The sequence below is a fragment of the Tamandua tetradactyla genome, chromosome 13 (genome assembly GCF_023851605.1).
Source record: "Tamandua tetradactyla isolate mTamTet1 chromosome 13, mTamTet1.pri, whole genome shotgun sequence".
Classification (NCBI taxonomy): Eukaryota; Metazoa; Chordata; class Mammalia; order Pilosa; family Myrmecophagidae; genus Tamandua; species Tamandua tetradactyla.
Window position 1 is genome coordinate 45,781,246 of NC_135339.1, and position 22,106 is coordinate 45,803,351.

At 37.1% G+C, this 22,106-nt stretch overlaps 1 protein-coding gene and 1 pseudogene across 2 annotated transcripts in view; both read right to left on the reverse strand.

The window, feature by feature from the left end:
- Nucleotides 1-22,106, reverse strand: part of PRKG1 (protein kinase cGMP-dependent 1) — a 1,184,353-nt gene that overhangs the window by 917,482 nt on the left and 244,765 nt on the right. The window lies entirely within an intron of this gene.
- Nucleotides 620-11,373, reverse strand: LOC143654535 (UPF0669 protein C6orf120 homolog; annotated as a pseudogene).

Consider the following 22,106-nt stretch of genomic DNA (forward strand, 5'->3'; position numbering starts at 1 on the left):
TAGTATGTCAGAATAGGCCTGTCGAATTAAGGTCTTGGCAAGCAATAAATCAAAGACAGGGAAAAGCCTGATTCACAGAGCTGCAAATGAGCTCCACAGGTTCCTGCACAGGCGATGAGTCTACAGAGGAGGCATGGAGGAGTGGGCAGGTGCCTGCAGACACACCAGAGAAGGCAGAAACAAGCAGATCAAGAGAGCAATGCTCAGAAGCAGAAATGCTAACTATGAGCAGGTCAGGACTCTTGAGCTTTGCTCTTCTAGGGACAATCTTTTTGTTAGGTTTCAAGGTGCTGACCAGTCCTGAGACTCTGCACCAACCTTTATTGGTCCTCTTAAACCACACTCACAACTTTTGTTTGCTTGTTTCAAAGCCTTGATTTTTAAAAAACATTTTTATTATAAACAACAAACAAACATACGTTCTTGACGTACAAACATTCTTTAACATGGTTACAATCAATGGCTCACAATATCATCACATAGTTGTATATTTATCACCATGATCATTTGTTTGAACATTTGCATCCTCCAAAAGGAAGAAAAAAGAAAAAACTCATACATGCCATACCCCTTACCCCTCCCTCCTATTGACCACTAGCATTTCAATTTACTCAATTTATTTTAACCTTTGTTCCCCCTATTGTTTGTTTATTTCTTATTCATATTTTTTACATATCTGTCCACACTGTAGATAAAAGGAGCATCAGACACAAGGTTTTCACAATCACACAGTCACATTGCAAAAGCTATATCATTATACAATCATCTTCAAGAAACATGGTTACTGGATCACAGCTCTACAGTTTCAGGCACTTCCCTCAAGCCATTCTAATACACCTTAAACTAAAAAGAGGATATCTATATAATGTGTATGAATAACCTCCAGGATAACCTCTCGACTCTGCTTGAAATCTCTCAGCCACTAACACTTTACTTTGTCTCATTTCTCTTTTCCCCCTTTTGGTTGAGAAGGTTTTCTCAATTCCTTAATGCCAAGTCCTAGCTCATCTAGGATTGCTATCCTATGTTGCCAGGGAGGTTTACAGCCCCGGGAGTCATGTCTCATGTAGAGAGGGGAGGGCAGTGAGGTTGCTTGCTGTGTAGGCTGAGAGGGAGGCCATATCTGAGCAATAAAAGAGGTTCTCTGGGGGTGACTCAGGCCTTATTTTAAGTAGGTTTAGCCTATCCTTTGCAGGGATAAGTTTCATATGAACAAACTCCAAGATTGAGAGCTTGGCCTATTGATTTGGTTATCCAAACTGCAAAGCCTCTATTTTATTTTTATATGTCATCTACTTAAAACCTTAATAAAATGGCTGCTATGCCTTTACACATGTTAAACCAGATTTCTATAAATTGAGGCAGCATACCAATTCCAAATTACTATAGAATGAACACAGTATCAAAGAGTAAATCACAGTAATAGGGCTGAAACATTACACAAATATCTGTGTACTTGTGGAACTTGTTTACACAGTTAACACTGTATATAACTCTATAAATATATGCCCCAAACCAAGTTTCCCAAGTATCATTACGAAGCTAAGCAATTTACCTAGTAGTTTATAGTTTTGTAGTAAGTCAGATCAAGTATAAAGTTCAATTTCTCATTGTGTCATTAAATACTTGATATGCTTTAAAGTGCTGAGTCAGTGTAGTATATCAGGACTTCAGAGAATGCTATTAAATACACAGCTGCAAGTGAGCAGCAGAGAAAAAAGGCTGAAAGTTGGCCAAATTCAGTAACATGTTTTATATTAAGATTTGTATTAATGAACTAAGTATGACAGCAATTAAATTTCAGAAAGAATTTAAATTTTTTTTAAAGGTCCAAATCATTGGATACCATTGCTCCTTTATTCTCATCCCTTTGACCCTTGCACTGAATTTTCCATGGCCTGGATTACTTGGTTATTTTAAGGGCAGTTTCATTGTTTTCCTCCTTGAACAAAGCTAGTCATTAGTGTGCTTCCCACCCTAAATCTACAGGGGATATCATTAGTGATAGCTAAGGAAGGAGAACTTAAATGGGTTTAAAATTCAGCCTGTAAAATAAAATTTTACTGTATATTAACTAACAGTGCTTTCTCTAGGTCAGTGGATTTGTGACTCTGTCAGCAAACTTGCCCAATACCCAGGAAAGTGGGCAGAAGTGGAAATTTAGCAAAGAGGGATAAAATCATTTTTTGCCTCAGTATTGCAGAATGCATTTAAGTGAAATATCCAGTGCCAACTTATTTATAACATTCTCAGTTTTATGCCAATTAAACATTTTTGAAATTGACTATGGCTTATAATCTGCAGGTTGCATTGTATCTGTTATAAGCTATTCTTAACCTTGAAACTAATTTCAGTTAGAGAAATAGTCATCACCTGAGATTTTTCTCTCTTAGTACATGGGCTATCTCCATAACATCAGTGAAAATGTTTAGTAATTTAATTTGAAATACTTAATCCATTCCTCCATTAGCCTGAAGTTACTGTCATTTTTGTGAAACTTTCTATTATGTACTGTTGTTTCTGGCCCACCACAAGTAGCATAAAGAAGTTTACTTAAAGAATTAAGGATGATAAAGTCACAGAAAGCCTAATAAAATTTGGTGCTGCTGGATTTAGAGTTGTCATTAGCTGGCTACAACACAGAAGTAAAAGTGGAAGGCACCAACCCTGCATGGGACATAGGAATGGAGTTTTAGTCCATGCTGACATGTAAATAAATCGCCTTCATTACATTTCAGACCTGATTTTACCAGCCCTTGAAAGAATGCACATTTTAACTTCATTTAGAATCTTTAAAGTAGAATTATCATGTAATGGACCTCTTATTCTGATCTGTGTTAACTGCACAAAAGGTTACTCTATTTTGATTTCTTTTACATAAACCTAAATTACTTCAGTAATATTTCTTTGCAGTCACTTGACAGAACATTCAAAATGGAGTTTAAACATTTTTATGGTGCATATTGCTTTTATAGGAATTTTGGTTTTTAAAACCACAAACAGCGTGCATGCTGCTTTTCCTACTTTTGGGGTAAGCGAGGTAATAAAACCGTGTATGAGCTTATTTTTCATCCCCCAACTAGAAAATGTAACCAGAATCTCAGGTAGGTAAAAGGAGCAAGGCTCAAAGCAAACTGCAATCGACTTCACAGATTAAGGGTATTATACTTCAGAGTATGTCCAATGAATCAACAAAAGATTAAATATCAGTCTCAAAATACTAATTAACAGTGTCCAAAGAACAGATTCCTCTTCTTAAGAGGCCTCTTCTGGAGTGTTAAATGATTCTTACTTGTACTTTTCCCATCAATCTCACCAACTGGATACTGCTCAATTGTTCTATCATAATATACTTGCATTTCAAATTCACTCTCATGGTAAGATGGATGTCCACAGATACCTATTGCCGCAGGGCATTGGAAGAGTGCTGGTATATCCTGGCCAAAAGTAACAGATTGTAATTCACATTCATCAAAACTTGGATGGAGGGTGCTATTAGATACACACAGGTCTACATCACCTTTCAAGCCGTGCATCTTAAAAACTACCTTCCCCTCGTGATTTAATCTCAAATAGCTGTGATTTTCAGCTCCTACCTGACCCTGAACAACTTGCAGAAGCAACCATTGTTCTGGAATTTTCGCCTCTTTAAAGCAATTCACTAAGGAAATACTTGAGCGGCTAGTAGCTGGTGGGTGCTTAGTTACAAAACATCCTTATCTGTGATTATTTGCTTCTCCTCCCAGAGCTCAGAGCCAAAACAGGAGCATCCGGACCTATGGCTATGGGGGCCACCACTTCCATGCCCATAACTTTTAAATAATCCCCTGTTGAACTCCCCTTATATTTCCCTGCTTGAGGCTACTATATGTTTCCTGTTGGGTTCCTTACTAATACATCATCCAAGTCATAAGTAGATAAATGCAGCCATCGCAAGGCAAATGGCCCCATAACCCACCACCAGAAGCCTCCCTGCAAACTGGTATCCACCAATTCATTAGCATTGCCAAATCCATCTAATACAGGCTTTGTGTCCACATTTCTCATCCTTGTTCACAAGAATGGTATTGGACACCTGGTCAAATACTCACAGAATTCAGTATACAAGGTTTATGAATGATTGCCTATACTGTACCTCTAACCTCCTAATCTAATTTACCTTTTCTAAAAGGGAAACGAAATCACTCTGGTCTGGTCTTCCTCAGTGCATCCATGATCGTTCTTACTGATCCTCTTCAACTTGCCTAAATGTGCACGATCGTTTCCATTAATCCATTCCAGATTCTTGGTCATGATTGACAAAAAAACATGGATCTACTTTATCTACACATCAGGGAATTGAGCTTTTTTAAAAACTCCATCAACTTTTAGCCAATAATAAACTCCCTACTCCTCTCCCATTCTATAACAATAACAGACATTAATATAGTATTACATGTACTATATACAAGTACCACACGATTATATTATTAATCCATCTAGAATTTGTTTCACCATCTAGACTAGGAGGCTTAAGAGAGGGGATTATATTTCATTCATCTCTATTTCACTAGCACTTAGCAAAATCTTTGGGTGCTATGGATGCACATTAAGAGTTTACTGAATTAAATTTAATAGGGTGTTGTAAAATTTCCTCATATCCTTAGGCTTCCGTTTCCTCTCACTAGTGTTTTATCCTAGCCAAACTAATATTCACACCCTTTCACAGGGTAACTGCCAAGTGTTGGGGAAGACAAGTGAAGTCTGACTCCTTCTGGCGATCAGCTTAAGGTTGAATCATTCCCTTTATCTTCTATCTTCTTGTTCTGAGCATAGTTATAAAGCTTTTCCTATATTCAACATTTTTAGCCTTTTCACTCATTTCCTACAAGCCTTTGAAACTTGTTCTTGGCTATCCAGCTCTTCTCCCAGCAGTGGTTCACGTTCCTTAGAATCCACCCTGTGTTCCTCAGAATCTCCTCAACCAGTCATTTCTATACAGGACAATGTCCCTCTTCCTTCCTCTTCACAACTCATAGCTATTCTTCTATTCGAATTGCAGTTCTGAGGGCCTCCCAACTCACTCAGCAGTCTTTTCATTTTGCGCCAAACTGCTGTATTATCCACAAAGTTTTTTTTGGCACGGAGGGAAGCAATCCATTCTTCTCTGGCAATGATACAGATCTCTGGGATCCACATTTTGAATACAGCTCATACAAATAAAGCAGTTTTGAAATTGGCTTTGGACTACTGAATAGTTTATTTTTTTTGAAGTGCATTTTCATTAATACAGGCATAAGCCAAGGCCTGGTTTGAGAAGACTAAGGCTCAGGGAGAATGAAGAGTATTTTTTTCTGCATCTGAAGTTCTACAGGTTTTCAGATTGGGCTCTGATGATCTAAAAAGGGAGGATCTGGCAGAAAGAGTAAGTGACAACAACTGCAATCTCAAACAACATCTGTTATGTGAATTGCGACATTCGTTGTCACTTTATAGGTTTGGGTTTGCAAGGCTAATCTGTAAAGTTGTTTATTTCTGCCTCATGGAAAAGAGCACTGGACTAATGTAAAGAGAATGGAGTTCTGTTCCCAATTCTGTCACTAATCACTGACCTAAGGCACATACTTTACCTCTGTAGGCTTTAATTTCCTCCTTTTAAAATAGTATCAACTGTTTTAAATGTTTACTAGCATCTATCCCAGCTCTGGTAGTCTATGATTCTCTGAGAGAAGCAACTAGCTAAGGGGGTGCTTTTTCAGGCTGGAGCTAATGAGCTCACTCCACAGGCTGCCTGCATCAGGCAGTGGAGCATTTCTTTTTCAACTCAGCCTATGAATGAAGAAGATGATTCAAGCCTCAGGCAGATCTAAGTTCAAATTCTAACTGTGCCACTGACTAAATCTATGACTGTGGGCTACAGATGCCTGATACTCAGTCTCCTCACCTGTAAAATGGGCATGCTAACATTACCTCCTTCATGAGGTCGTTGTGAGGGGTAAAAGCAAAAACACATGTAAAGTGCCCAGCTCAGTGAATGTCATGTGGTAAGCACTCAATAGACGCAGCAAAATTAACATAAACGTAGAAGTAAGAATTCTACAGATGTAAGAATTCCTCATGGGTGAAACATGGAGACTATATAGACTCTTATTTTGTAATTTTGCTAGAAGATACCCACTCCAAAGATAGCCTAATTTTGGTTCAGAATCTTCTCCTTAGATCCCTAAGAGGTTAGTGTTTTTATTCCTTTAAGCAGGGAGCTTGCTTCATGACTGGCAGGGCAGTTCTGGCATTTTCCATCCAGGCTGCACAAAGGCAGTCTCTTGTGGTATTGAAGGCGATGTTCCTTTTGATGTTTTCCCAGACCCCAAGCTATTTTTTTTTATTTTTTTGAGAGGTATTTCTTCAATTAAATAAATACATTCAGCATGTGTAGAAATAAATCCATATCACTCTGTGAAAATATAGTCTTAGGCACTAAAGAGGACATAAAGATTTGAGAGAGGGTTTCTGGCCTTAGGAGACAAACGGGTAATGAGACAAATGTGTAATTTCTGATTTTTGTTAAAGGAGAGCAAGATAAGGTATATTTAAAGTACCTAATGCTACAAAAGCTACAACAGAGGCTGGGACATTTGAGATGAGCCTGGAAGAACGAATAATGTTTTATCAGGAAAAATTGGTCGAGGAGGGTTGTTTGAGAAAAAAAGAATCTCACAATCAAAGGCATGGATTGAAGGAAGCACTGGGATAAAGAATAGTAGTAATGTAATTTGGCTTTTTTTTTTTAAAGGCTTATCAAAGCTGGAAACCAAAGAACATTCTTGAGTCCTGGAGAACATAATCTGAGAGAGGCAAAAGTGGTATTTATATTTTATTTAAACAATCAAACCATGGCCCATTCATTCAGCAGAATATATTGAACCCCTATGATTTGCCAGGCAAGTGACAGTTTCTAATGCACAACTCGAAATGTTTGTGATAGTATTTAAAATAATTCCTGCTCAGATGTAAGACAGTAGGGGCCACTGGGCATTAGGTCACAGATACCCATTCCATACCTTTCTTAGGTCTTTGGTTACAGACAGCCAATACTTATTGGCAGTTTCCATTTGCCAGGAATTCTGGATTTACTCCCAATACTAGTCCTATAAGGTCAGTCCTATCATTATCCCATTTTACACCTGGAGAACTATGGCTCCAAATGTTAATTCAAGATTATATGCCCCCAAAATCATAGAGCCAGAATTCAAACCTAAGTCAGTATGGTTTCAGAATTTTGAGCTCTCAACCACTATGTTATATCTTCTCTTTTAACCAACTCTCCAGCCCATGAAAACACCAAAAAATTCCTTACAGAGAAGAAGAAATAAGATGCAAACAATCTCATTCTCAGTGTCTTATTTCTCCACCACAGACCTCTCCAACATTCACGCGTTGGCACCAAGGCATAACCTCACTCTCTCAGCACAGAGGAAGGTGTAAAGATATTTTTAAAGTTGGAAATAATTTCACACATTATCCAAATGTGAAAAAGAAAACTAAATGCCTAATGCCCCTATTTAGCTCTTTGGCTAAGTGTGCATTTCATAACCTCCTTACACTGGTGTCTATAAAAAGGCATATCTGGGAAGTCCCAGTTCAAACTTTTGTATATACTTGTTAGTGTGCTATTTAAGGTCAGATGGTGTTAAAATTGGTTCCTTGCTGTTTATGTCTGTACTGTCTTGAAAAAAATCCCATGAAATCTGCCTTGGTGCTGCATTGTTTTCATATGCTTCAATATTTCTATTATTTACTTCTGGTTTCTGGGTTACAGATGCTATTTAAGAATCAATTTCTTTTTTCAAGGTTAGAGAAGTGTGTGAGCTGATATTTTAGCTAAGAAGAGAAATTCTATTTTAATTTATTTCTACAGAGCATCTGGCCAAGAATAAACTCTAATTTTCTAATATTATTTATCATGTTTTCTAAAGTCACAAAGTTATTTTCCAAAGAAGTTTTTCCAGTTGATATAAGCCAATTGCTTTCATTAGATGATTTTTCATTGATTATCTCAAGTTGAATATTCCAGTTGGTTTTACTATTTAACTTTAGGTCTACACATAGCCAAGTAAGGAAAATACTTCAAAATTTCTTCATAATAAAAACAAATTATTTGTTTAATTGTAAATGCAAATATTCAAACATTAGAACCATTTCCTAGAATTTTTGTGGCAGTTCTTCATACTTGAAATGTGAAGTCAAATGTTGAAATTGTATGTGATAAACATTTTTAGATAGAAAAAAATTTGTTTTTTGTGACAACAAACTAGAGCAATTTAAAGTGGATGCTCTCTAACATGGATTCTGTATTCTATTACTACGTTGTAAGTGAATCTATGCTTTCCAGGCTATAATGAAAATATCCATGTTTCTACCTTAAGCAACATGAGTTAGTAAATGAGTTCACTACAATTCTTGTTTTTGAGTACTAGCATTATACTCATAATTTGGAGGAAAAAAAAGAAGAAGAAGAAAATATAATTAACTACCTTAAGGTTTAACAACGAGTAATTTCAATGAGATCTTACCTTCTCCACACGGAAAATACTTAAGGATAAAAGATAAAATACTCAAACGGTAAAAAGATGTGTAAAGGATCAGTAAGTGAGCTTAATCTGGAATTCATCTGTAGCAATAATACAGTCCAAGGTTGCTTTTGGCTGTTTACTTGGAAGTCTCAGGGATCTAAACTGTCCCTGAAATACTGACGCCAGTGGCAGAATGTGAGTGTCTTTTATTGTGGGGGTGGGGTGGGGGGGATTTATAATGAGAAAACTATCACTTGCACCAGAAATCCCTGCGATTTCATAATCAGACCTTTTTCTATTTGTAGGTCTCCTAGAGATTAACCGTGGCAAAGATTTTATTTTTATAAAAACATTTTTCCTTTATTTAGCTGGTTAATTATTTTCAAAGACCTAAAGACTTGAATTTGCATGTGCCTTCTGTCTTTAGGGAGGCCTACTGTGTGGGTTACAGCCAATGCTGTAAACCTAACACGCACTTATTGAGGATGCACTTATCAAGGATTCTTGTAAGGAGTGGCCTCTATTCTCTCTACTCACTAAATGTGGTTCCGTCTGTCCCAGTGTTCAGGGGCCTTGTCTAACTTATAGGTCCACTTAGACATACAAATGTACCCAGGGGCCCATGGAAATGGACTCCTATGGCATCCCCACAAACTTCTGTATGTTCCCCAAGTAAACACTCTTGATCCTGTGCTTTCATGTAGCACATATTTTTAATATAAGTATTTTTTTGTTTTTGCTTTTGCATGGACAAGCACCAGGAATCAAACCCGGGTCTCTGGCATGGCAGGCGAGAACTCTGCCACTGAGCTACCATGGCCCACCCCATGTAGCACATATTTTTGAACAACTCGCCTATGCAATAAGCTGACCCAGGCCCACAGGACACCAAAAGATGAATAAAGGTCAAAAGGATCAAAAGGTCATTTAGTAAAAATGAAATCAGAACAACGGAATTAGTAAGGTGGAACAGCTATTTAATGTCATCAGACAAAGACGTTGGATTCATTCAAATAGATAGGGATGAACCAACCACAAGAATGGAAATATTCAAAACCCATTACCTCAAGTGAAACCATAAAATTTACTTAAATATGGCCACTCTTAAAAGTGAAAAGGGACAATATTAATAATTATACCAGAAGAGATATGAACTGGGACAGTCCTGGACAACCAAGAGGTCTGGCCATCCTTGATAAAGCTTTCCACATTCCTCTTCACCTAGAGAATGCCCTTGGGACCACAGCCATATGGAGATGAAGCCTGCCTAGCCCCTTTGGGATTGGCATGTTGCTTCTTTATGTAGGTTAATTAATTCAAACAGGTTATTTTTGAATCTGACAGAAATGGAAAGAACCTATTCCTTTAGGTGAACTAAAAAAATCATCTCTTCCATGGATCAATTTCACATTCAGAATGCAAACTATTTCCCTTATTTCCAGGTTCATGGGGAAATACAAGAGGTACTGCACAATGGACACAAATATTGACAACAAAGACAAGTGATACCATAGGAAGTAGTAAACATTTCTGTACTGTGTGTAGAAACAATAAAACGGTATTTGAATAATCAGTATAACAGGTTACACCTGCATAGGACTGAAGATTATCGTATTTATCAATTAATTTGCCCTCCCACCCCTATGTGGTAGCCAGGCAGGGATTAATCCTATTGGACCTGTACAGAATGTGAGGCTACCAGGTCAAAAGATTTGTGCAAAAGCACACACTGGGACTCGCACCAATTGCTCTTATTGTTAGAGCAGAGCGTTTTCCAAGTGTGCTGTCCACATCAGCAGCTTCAGTGCAAACTGGGATTCATTAGATATGCAAATTTTTAGTCCAATCCCAGAGCTACTACTACACAGATGGCTGGGGTTCCGCAATCTGTGTTTTAACAAGCCCTCAGGACAATTCTGATGCGAAGTCAAGTTTGAGAACCACTACCCTAGGGAAATAAGAAATATTTGCAAATAACTGCCCCTTCAGATGTTAAAATTTCATTGATTCCTCTTTTTTTTAAATCAGTTTTAACCATTTCCAGTGGAATTTTAAAATTGCTTTATATACTTTTCTGTATTCTTAGAGACAGGCTGGTGTATATAATTTAACCTGATGATTGCTCTAATTTATTTATTTTTCTCCCTTTCATTTTTTGTCTCCCTGTCACTTGTTCTATCAGAAGATTTTTGTTTCTCTAATATTCTGTGAAGAAAATGGAAACATAAGCATCTTGAATTTTATTTAAAAGTGATCATAAGACTTTGGAAAAAGCTTCGTAAAAGAAGGGCTTCAGCAGAAGGACTTCATGAAATCCATAACCAGGGCATTAAATGAAGGAAATGAAAAAAGCTAAATAATTTCCAGCAAATGTGGATGGAAACTTACAGGGTAATATTAAGAATGATATTAGTATCTGCAAAGAACAGGAGTTAGTTTCATCTTGTACGATGCAAAGTGATTTAGAACATAATGCCCAACAGTGACTTAAACCTTGGCTCGCCATAAATATTTGGTGAAATGCAATTTGCCATCCTGGCCAAAGAGGGATGTAATGTTAATACCTAGTCTTAAAATTGAGAAACAAACATGCAGATATCTCTCTTTCCAAGCCACCACAATAAATTACCCAAAGGCAGAATCATCTCAAAGAGGCCTTAGCCAGTGGCTTGATAGTTTAGCTGTTTTGATTGAGCGATTTGTTTCTATAGAAGGTAACACTGGCTTCCCGCCTGGAATATTGTTCTCTGAACAACAGGTTACCTTCCAAGATTTTCACCGTTTTCAGGTAATAGGGTAAGCACGGGCTTGAATTTTCCATGTCCGGATCATATTCTAGTCTTTTGGAAATAGAAAATCAAAACTAAAATGAATGATTTTATCTCAAGTTATTTCTGAAGTATACATTCTTAGTTATAGAAAAGAAAAATTAATGAAATGAATTCAAGCATTGATTTTGACAAATATTCAATTTCTGTGCTGTTTTTTATATTTTGTTTTGGAAAGAGACTTCTAATCTTTTCCTTTACCATTCAAAAATAAACCTTCTGGCTGACCTGAATATTTTTAGACTAAGACTCACTGAAGAAAAAAATGACGAAAATGGTCAGTAGAACTTTATTGATTAATTCTTATATAGAAGGAATTTTTGCCCACTATTGGTTTACTTCCCTGTTGTTGGAAGAAAATTATTTTGTCTTCCTTGTTACCCATATGTTTAACGTGGAGTCTAAAAGTGCTTAACCAGAGCTACATATTCTTAAAACAAAGATGAATTCTGTTTGGTAAGAAGAACTAAATTTCAAGTACAACCCAGGTAACAAACCTGAGAATGCTTTTTATTTTTTTATATTTTTGCCTTGAACTGTACCCATAGCAATATTTGTTCGTAGCAATATTCATTCTAACACAACTTCACTTTTTGCTGATGATATTTTTCCCAGTGTTACTCCAAGAAAAAGAATCTGGCATTATATTTTGGGAATGGTTAAACTCTTCTTAAAAAGAGGACACAGATAGCTTCTCTATTTCAGTGAAATTAGGTGGAAAAGGCGGGTTTTCCAAAGTCAAAAGAAGATGCATTAAGTAAAGTAGAGCAGCAGCCTCAACTATAATCAGGTGTTTCTCTGAGACAGAGGGAAGGTAGGTTCCCCATTGGAGAAGTGGGTTCCACCACCATGTAGAACTTTAGGAGGTAAGAGAACCTTTGATAACTTTTGATGAACTCAAACAGACTGACTTAAGCAGCATGGCCTCAAGAAGGGCAGTGACTTGTCTAAGGTCATATAGTTGGGCAAAAGGGCCCCATGGCCCATGCTGGCATTGAATAGACCCCCACCTTCAAATGGCCATGTCAATTTGGAAACTATGTTTCAGCTCTGATTTTAATGAACTTTAAACAAGAGAAACTTCCCTAACTTTTAGGACTGCTTTAAGTTCTCCAGAATCTTGGAAAGAAGATGAAACAGATGTATCTGATTCACAAAAAGAAGCATGAAATCTGAGTGTCACGGGGCAAGTTCTTATTTGCTACCTATAGAGAATCTTAGAAGAAATGGTATAGTTCATTGTAGAAGCTGGCAGTAACATCAAGGGGTTGTTTTGTTGCGAGGCATAATCATCCACAGTAGTACATTTTAAATTGTAATAGTATCCTTAAAGTTTCTTAATTTATATTAACTTATTATAGATCTCTCTCTCCTGAATTTACCCGACTTTTTCATTTATACTTCAAGCCTAAGCTGTACACTGAGTTAATGAATTCCATTTATTCCCTTCCTGTTTGGTAAAGTGGTGTTGCTTGTTTGAATGAAAATAATCCCTTTTAAATCTTAAAGGATACCATCTGGTTCTGATATTGAAAAATTTGGTGAACAAATCCATGTTTACTCTAGACTTATAAGCTTTAATAACATTCCATCTGGAGAACATTTCCCATACTGGAAAACTAACTATTTTTATTACACCCTAATGCAGAAACCCATCAAGTGTTTTGATTATTTTAGAGACTTTTCTTAGAATGATTTGATTTGAGTGTAGAAATAGCATGCAGATCATAATCATGGACACAGGATCAGATCGCGAAATGTGGTGTTCTTAACAAGACTCTTTTGGTTGTAGAACTAGAAACAGCTTAGGCAAAGAGGGATTTATTATGTGGATGCAAAGAAGTCAGGCATGGCCTCAGAAAAACTGGAAGGAGAATATCAGATCCTTACGTGTCTCTCTTGAGTACGCTCTCCTCTCTATTTCAGTTCTGTATCCTCCACTCTTTTCTTCTCCTTGCCTCTCTTCATCCTCTCTGTTCACCTCCTTCTGCATATGTATTTTGCATGTGTCCAGCATGACCACTTACACATACCATTCTGCACATCTTATTTCAGTTTCAGCGTTCATCACTGACCAGTTCAAGTCTTTGTGTTGCTTTGTTCAAATTTTTGAGAAGGAATAATCTGATTGGCCACTGTCTTATGAATGGATTATTTCACTTGTGATTAGAGTCCATCCCTAATCAATTAATCACGGCAAGGAATGGGATAGGCCACTTAAGTGAGGTTGCCACTTCTAGGAGCCAAGGGGGAGGCAAATTCTCTAAAAGGGTCTGTGGATTCAAGGAGGCAAAGAAACCTGTCTAGTTCAGGGCAGGACAAAATTTGCACTTGATTAGAATCGTCTTTTGGATGCTACCCTACATTCCAGAAACTGTGCCAAAACTTCCTTTGATCCTTTTGTCAAGAATGATTATACTTTAAATTGCGCTGATACGTCTTCATAGTTTTTTTTTTTTTTGTCAAAGGGAAGTAACATAAGTATTGTCACTGTTGATGTTGTAGATTTTCAAATGCCAATTGATAAGGAATAACAATCACCTGGGTATGAAATGCTTACTGTGATATTACAGAACCTGAAAACTGTCAGCCTAGAAAATGCACTTGCATACACAAATATCCATTTCCCACCCCCCCCCCAGTGCATACCATTCAGTATTCCTTTTTACACTGATGTGTCTGCATTTAGAACAGCAGCATGCCATACCTGGTAAACCACTGCTTCTCAAGTAACTGAGTCTAATTCCTTATTAGAGCAAACGACAACACAGCCAATCCTTCTGCTGTATTGCTCATATCTGCAATTAATGTGTCTCTTATTAAAAGGCCATATGTTAGGTTTGCCAATAAATCAGCACAGAGGTTCAGCTGAAGTACGTTGTCACAAATAGATCAGTCTGTTCTACTTTTAGAGTCCTGAATACTGGCTCTGGGGGACTTCACAGATACAGTTAGTATATACACGTACCCCCAGAAATTGCTCCCCTACTTGTATAAGCCTCTGTCCTGAACCTCTTTGTATTACCTTTAGCTTGCCAAGTGAACAACAATCAGTCAAATCACTTGACAGTGTGTTGGTCTGTGGACTCGTTTAGGACTATAAAGGTATGAATGATCACTGATATCAAGAATCCAGGCAGTAAAAATGAGGCTGGTGTACACTGACCTTGCCAAAAAGACATAAAAACCCAGATCGTTAACCAGGGAAACATGTTGACTTCTCATCTGCTGTTTCGTCAGATTTTCTCATAAATGCCACCACATGAACAATATATTTAGATTGTAATATAAAACTTAGCTTGAGAGCAACAAGAACTACTGGGTCAGATGGCATCACAATTCTCCAGCATAGAGCAGCTCCCAGAAAAATCATAGGGGAAAATAAAACATTTAGACCCTTCCTAATAGCTCCAGAATGGTCTGTGAGCTTTTCAGTGTGTATGTGGTGACCTCATGTTCAAGGGCATAATTCAAAAACAAAAGAGAACAGTTCAATGAAAGGCAATTTTCATAAGTCCCCAAGTACAAAAAGAAGAAATTCTAGCACAAGCAACAGAGAAACGACCAGGGAATTTGTGGGGAAAGACTGTATTTTGAAGAGACTAGAAGTTAGATCTTTACAAGGAACAAACTTGAGACCCAGACAATTAGACCACTCACTGCAACATGGTAATATATAGACCCTGAGTATCTCACTGAATCCCAAAGCCATACACTTTGAGTTAGTCTATTTCGGTGCCCTTAATACCTGGTTCAAGCATGCATATTACCTTCTTTTTGTACAATTAATGTTACTGCTGTTTATTTAAATTAGAAAATTATGCAATTTTACCAAGAAAACAACTGTGGGTTGCCCTCTGATAATTAGCTCCGATAATTTTTAATATAAAATATGCTTGCTGTAATCAGTGATCTAGAAACCCAGCCTAGTGACTTTTTACCTCCTGGAGTGAATGAGGGACTCTCCCTTTTTACTTCCAAGAAGGGCTGGGTGCTGATTTTACACAGTTGGCTAGAACCTGAAGAAGTAAATGCCAGGTGTCATGGTCACCAGGCTAACAGGGTTAGTTAACACTCTGGTGAAGCTCTGAAAGTTAATTCAATTAAGAAACTGGTCCAAAGTAATTCAGTTGCTGTAGGTGCTATTTTCTGACTTCAAACTGGCTTTCCAATCTCCATTCAGGTGCTCCCACAGGACAGACAGAGGCAGTATCTAAAGGAGCTAAAGGACAACACCCAGCCAGGTGGAGATCACAGCTAGGAGCAGAGCCTCAACGACTTCTGAGTATCCAAACTCCTTTAGGCAGAGACTTTTCCCAACTGAGAAGCCCTCTGAAAGCACACTTCACAAGGCTGTCTCCTCTCCTTAAAGTGACTATTTAACTCCAAAGTGTGTAAAGGACACTTTTTGCACCATGGTTTTATTGCTCATAGCAACACCTAGAAAGTAATATTATTTTTATGATATTTAAATATATTTATGAGTAATATGTATTTTTAATAAAAAATTCAAATAGTAAAGAAAAGTATAATGCGAAAAGTAAATTCTACCCTACTTACACACATTCACTCTGGACAACTCATCCGAGTTTGAGTATCTTCTAGAAATCTATGCAAGTGGCTCTGTGAGTAATTTTAGTTATTTCATTATTATAAATGAAACGTTATTTCATTTCACGCTGTATCTTGGACATTTCCTGCAGTATTACATCTAATTCATTTGCATTCTGTTTAATGGCTATATAATACACCATTATGTAGATACACTATTATTTGTTTTAACCAGTTTTCTGAACATTTTATTTCTATTTTTTTTTACTGTTCTTACTAATGATGCTGCGGGGAATATACTTATACTTGTGGAAATAGAATACTTCTGAGTGATATTGCTTGGTTGAAATTATGAGCATTTAAAATTTAGATAGTTATCACTAAATTTATGAAGTAGGGTTTTCAATCCCATTTTAGATTACCTAGAAGAACCTAAGGCTCAGAGAGTTTAAGAAACATTGCAAAAGTCACAAAAACTAAGCTGGTAAGCAGAATTGCAGTGCAAGGATTTGAACCCAGGTTTATCTATAGCCAAACTTCACCACTTCTGCTCTTGTCACTTGACTTCCCAAATGGGACTCTGAGCCTAATAAATAGCTCTTAAATTTTTGAGAAAAGAGTCAGTTTGACAGGTACAAACAATGGAAAATTTATTCAGGATAAGACAAAATATTGAGCATTTCCTCTTGGCCAGGGAAATGAGAATCCTAGAATACTTAAATATAATATTTTTTATAAGATACAATATAATCACTCATTTATTCATTCATTCATTTATCAAATATGTGTGTACCTCTTCTCTGCCAATTATGATGCCATGCTATTGAGACCCATGCTGAAAAAGATTGACAGAGTTTCTAAATTCCACTAGAAAAGAAAAATGTTAGCCAAATCATCTTGAAAAATGTAAAATTGTAGAAAACTAATGCAAACATGTCCCCAATATATCAGAATTGCTGTAGGCAGAGACTCAGGCGTGGGTTCTAAGAAGTAATGCTGATTGAGTTGAACTGCATGGAATGGGTAGAAGCGGCTAGAGGAAGAAGGAAAAAAATCATCTTCTGTTCCAGGTAGAGAAATATTATGTATAAAGTCAAGGTGAAAGAAAACAGTGCATATTCTGGGACAGAAGGAAGACTCATGTGTTTATAAGACAAAAAAGTAGAAATTGTCAGCCAGACGTAGTTCCTGTAGGGCCTTGTTAGTCTAGGGAAGGAGTATCATCTTGAGAAAATGGGAGGCATTCAAAGGGTTTAAGGAAGGTATAAATCGCTGTGGCAGAGAGTGGAAAATGATTACTCAGCTCCCAGCAGCAGAGTGCACCATTACATGAAAGATACACACAATCGAAGGCAATTCTCTAAGCATTCTGCACAAACCAAAGAACCACACCTGGTGCACGTGTACACTCACTCTCTCCTTTGCTCACTCTTGCTCCCTTGCTCTTTCTCTCTCTGATATATCTAGGTATGAAGACAAAAAGCAATTTGCTTAAATGACATTATTAAATCTGAATCTGCAGTGACAATTATCACCATCATCATCAGGGGACTGCAATATATATGAAGAGTTAAATTAGAGAGCTTTCCAAATCAGCTTAGCCGCAAATGCTGATATCAATTTAAAATTAACTAACTGCACAAGCAGAACAAGTAGCCACTTGGGGAAGTTGATAGTAGGAAGAATCCACTTAGACCAAGAGTGTGTGGCAGCTGCCTCAGAAAAGAGACCCCATCCCATAGTCTCAGCCTCTCTACGCATTCTAAGCATCAAGGCTCCACTGCAGAGTGAAGTTTCCAACAGGTAGACATAACATAACATCCTGGCTAAATGCATCCATCTCAGATTTCTAAACATCTGAAAGAGTAATCCAGGTATAAACTGTATGCAAAACATCTGGAATGCTAGCTGTTGTGCCAAAGAATGCAAGTTTCTACATTCCACTAGAAAAGGTTTCTACATTCCACTAGCAAAGAAAAATGTTAGCCAAATCATCACGAAAAATGTAAAATTGTAGCAAACCAATGCAAACATGTCCCCAATATATCAGAATTGCTGTAGGCAGAGACTCAGGCGTGGGTTCTAAGAAGTAATGCTGATTGAGTTGAACTGCATGGAATGGGTAGAAGTGGCTAGAGGAAGAAGGAAAAAATCATCTTCTGTTCCAGGTAGAGAAATATTATGTATAAAGTCCAGGTGAAAGAAAACAGTGCATATCTGTTATCTCAACACTGGGTACGGTGGGGCCCCCAACTCAAATTCCCAGAGTCTAGGTACTCTGGGCACTACATGTCTACCCCATATAAAGCTCCCTATTTTCCTCTAACAATTCCTGAAGAAAAAGATCCAGAGACTAAAAAATGCTGGTAACAGTTCAAAATTGCCCTAACGAAGAATGGCCCAGAAGACTAGAGGTGTCCATGAGATAAATTCAGCTTCCTGGGTCTTCCAGGCCTATGTTACATTCTTTGGCATGATACTCAAGGCCTCAGTTCATAGCCTCAGCAAGATTACAACCCTACCTTGTGCCACTGTTTCCCACCTTCATCTCTGCCATACTTCAAACCCTAGTTACACAGATGCTTTACCTGGTCCAAATGTCACTATCCCATACATACCTCTGTTTTTGTTGTTTTCGTCACATGAAATGCCCTCCTCCTTACACAGCACTGATTTCATCTTTTAAAGCCAAATCCCTAGGGCTGCATGGTAGTTTTTGGTGGTAGAATTCTCACTTGCCATGCGTGAGACCCAAGTTCGATTCCCCACCCATGAAGTCCAAAAATCAAACAAACAAAAATTTCAATAAATGGTGTGGTGATAATGGAATAGTCACATGGAAAAGAATGAACTGTGACTCCCACACTGCACAGCATAAAAAAAAAAATTCCAACATTTTTGAGAGAAGCAACTGCAAACCAGCCATTTAGGATATGAACATGAATAAATAGCAAATTTTGTGCCAAAGAAGGTCATATTATTATTATTATATCTTAACATTCCCAGTGGCTAACAAATTGTCTCTAATAAATAATGTTGAACAAGGTAGCTAGGATAGATCCAGACAAGAATAATAAATTCAGCATATTATCACCAAAAATAAGTCCTAGTGGGTACCACGCTGCAAGAAACACATGGTGTACATAGTATCCTCAAAACCTTAGGATGTCCTCACACTTATAGAAGAAGATATATTGTTATAGATTTACTCATTCATTCATTTATTCACCATTTCCACTCATGCGCTAGGTACTATATGGATGATTGATAAATCCCAAACTCAAAGAAGTTAAAGTCAAGAAAATGAGATAAGTACAGCATATAGGAAGAAATATAAACAGAGGTAAGAAGCCATGAGATTGCAAAGGAGAGAGGTTTCCTCTAGATAATGGAGACAAATCTACCCATTGACCTCATTAGCATTATTGATTCTGATTCTGAACATCTATTGGAAAATGCTAATCAAGCGCTCATCCAGTGGCCCCCGGATTCCTCCAGTTGTCACTGGAACATCTACCTACATAGACAGTTGAGTACCTACTGAGCCTGCCCATTTCAGTTTCAGAACCACTAAAATGTTAGAAATGCCTTTCTTTCACCTAGCCAAAATGTTTTCCCAAAACTTCTATAAGATCTATGTTTTCCTCTGGTGACTTTGAGAATCAATTCATTTCCTCTTCCACATAATTATTTGGAGAAACTAAATAAGTTATATTCTCCTTAAGTCTTCTATCATTTATTTCTGTTGAGTTCCTTTTAATTATTGTCCTTATTCAAGGCATAAATCAAACCCTCCCAGCTTCTAAAATCCCCAAATTTTGTTAATATAAGCTTCTCTGCAAATTTATCAATAAATATATTGAGCCAGACTAATGTTTCCTTCATGTTGGCACTAACTGATGACCTTGTCACAGTTAACCATTCAAACAGGCAACAATCTATGTAACAAGATCATCAGCCAGCTCACACCCCTCCCAGTTCCTACTCTCACCACCCCCCACTGACAAGGCTATTATGGGTAACTCGGACACACTCCAGATGTACAATGTCCACAGCATTCCAGTGATCCATCAGCCAAGCAATTTAAGTTATTCATCTAGGGATGAGGGAATGAACATTCTTCTCCCACCTTTTCCTTAGAACTTGAAAGACTTACCAATGTCTGTGTTCTAACTCTCCTGCATTCCGTAAGTTCTATACAGTCTAGGATATTTCTAAACTAGCTAGTTTCTTAATGATGCTGACAACTAAGAAACTCGAAGCCCATAGTGACATTCAATTAAAATGGAGTCCCTAACTGCAGGGAAAATACATACACATTATATTCATTATAGTAATAGTATTATAGTACTAATGTATAATAAATAATGTTGTTTATTATAATAATAGCAAGATATAATAAGTAGATAAATAAATAAAACATGAAGTAAACACAATTTTATGCTTTAGCAATGGCAAAAATCTTCAACAAGGATCAACTAGAAATCAAAGTTCTTGCTCCCTATTTTAGTGACCAACACTGTCTCATGCTTTGTGGGTTTTTTTGTTTTGTTTTGCTTTGTTTTGTTTTGTTTGCTGGGGGAGGAGCATAGGTGCATGGCTAAACGGCCTAACAGTTTTCATGGATTATTTCTGCCTACCTCAACTCTCTATAATTTCAACATCAGTGGGCCTCTCTAGTCCTATTCTCTGAATAAACATGATGGGAAAATAGGGCATGGGCTATACGTAGAAGGCTACAAATATCAATGATAAGTGAAGTTATTTTTCTGAGCACCCTTTAATACAATCTATGAAAGTGTAGGAAGCCCTATAGGTAGAAAATAAAATGAAATCAAATTTGTCTTTTTATATCTAATAAGCTTCTCAGTTGCACCAGAGTACAAAATGTTTTATCAGCTGGGAAAAAATTCTCAAGCACAAATACAAATTAGTTTGGTATATGAAAAATAATCATTAGATACTAAATCCCTGTGCAATAAGTATCCAATGCCTGACAATGGCAATTTCTTAATAAAGAGGAGTGGATGGGGACAAGGCTGCAAAACTCCTTAGGGTGAAATGCGTTGCCATTAAAGAATATGCTTGGCACTCACTCTAAAATTAAGCAAATGCACATAACCTTGGGGATTCGAATGATATTCTTGATACTTATGCTTATAGGAGGAAGAAACTGAAACCCAGAACTTCCCACTGAAAAGATTAATTCTTCAACTATATGCCCATATTTGACACACTTAGAAACAGTCCAGATGAAGGTAAGCAGACCTTAGCAAAACTTCAAGTCAGAGACAGGAGTGTCTCCAGCAGCACCGTTTCTTGCTACATACTTATCCCTTGATCCCTCTCTACTCCAGTCTCACAGTCCTCGTGTATCCTTCTTTATACCCAGAGATATTCTCTTAAGGGTGGACATGCAGAGAAGAATTATCAAAACCAGCTCCTAATCAAAACTCCCTTTCACTAAAGGTCAATCTAAGTGAATGATCCTTAAGGAAAGCAATTAAATAAACCATGTTCAATCCACAACCAGGCATGAGTGACTAAATTTTATTCTTCCCCAGAGTATATGCACTAGGTTTGTTAACCAACACAATTTTTAGCCTCAATTCTACTTCTAAAGATTTATCATTAGGAAATAACTATATGTGTAACATGAAACGATGATGTCTTTCTTGAAGGATTGTTTCTATTATAATCCAAATTAAAGAACGGAATAGCTCAAAAGAACAATAGGAAGGAAAGAGTAAGTTAGATTACATCTTACGTAGCCATTAAAATTATTTTTGTAGAAATCCACATCTTAACATAGCAAGATATTCATGATATATTAAGTAAAAAGATATTTCATTACATATGGTAGGACCCCATAAAAAACATCCATAATAGTCACTCATGTATGCAACCAGGTATTTGGTTCATCAGAACTGACAAAATCACAGACAAGAATTTCTTCCCCCCATGACGTTCACTCATGGCGGACATCACAACTGTAGAAGCATAAACTACATTAGTGTTATAATTTTTATATCTAGAACCATGAAACCATGTGCCTTCTTTATGTGAATTTCTATGTTATTTCTAAATCCATCATATGAACTTTGGATAAAAGTTATTTAGATTTCTCAGCCTTATTAAAGAAATGAATACCAAAGTTTTCTAAAGAAAGGGTCAG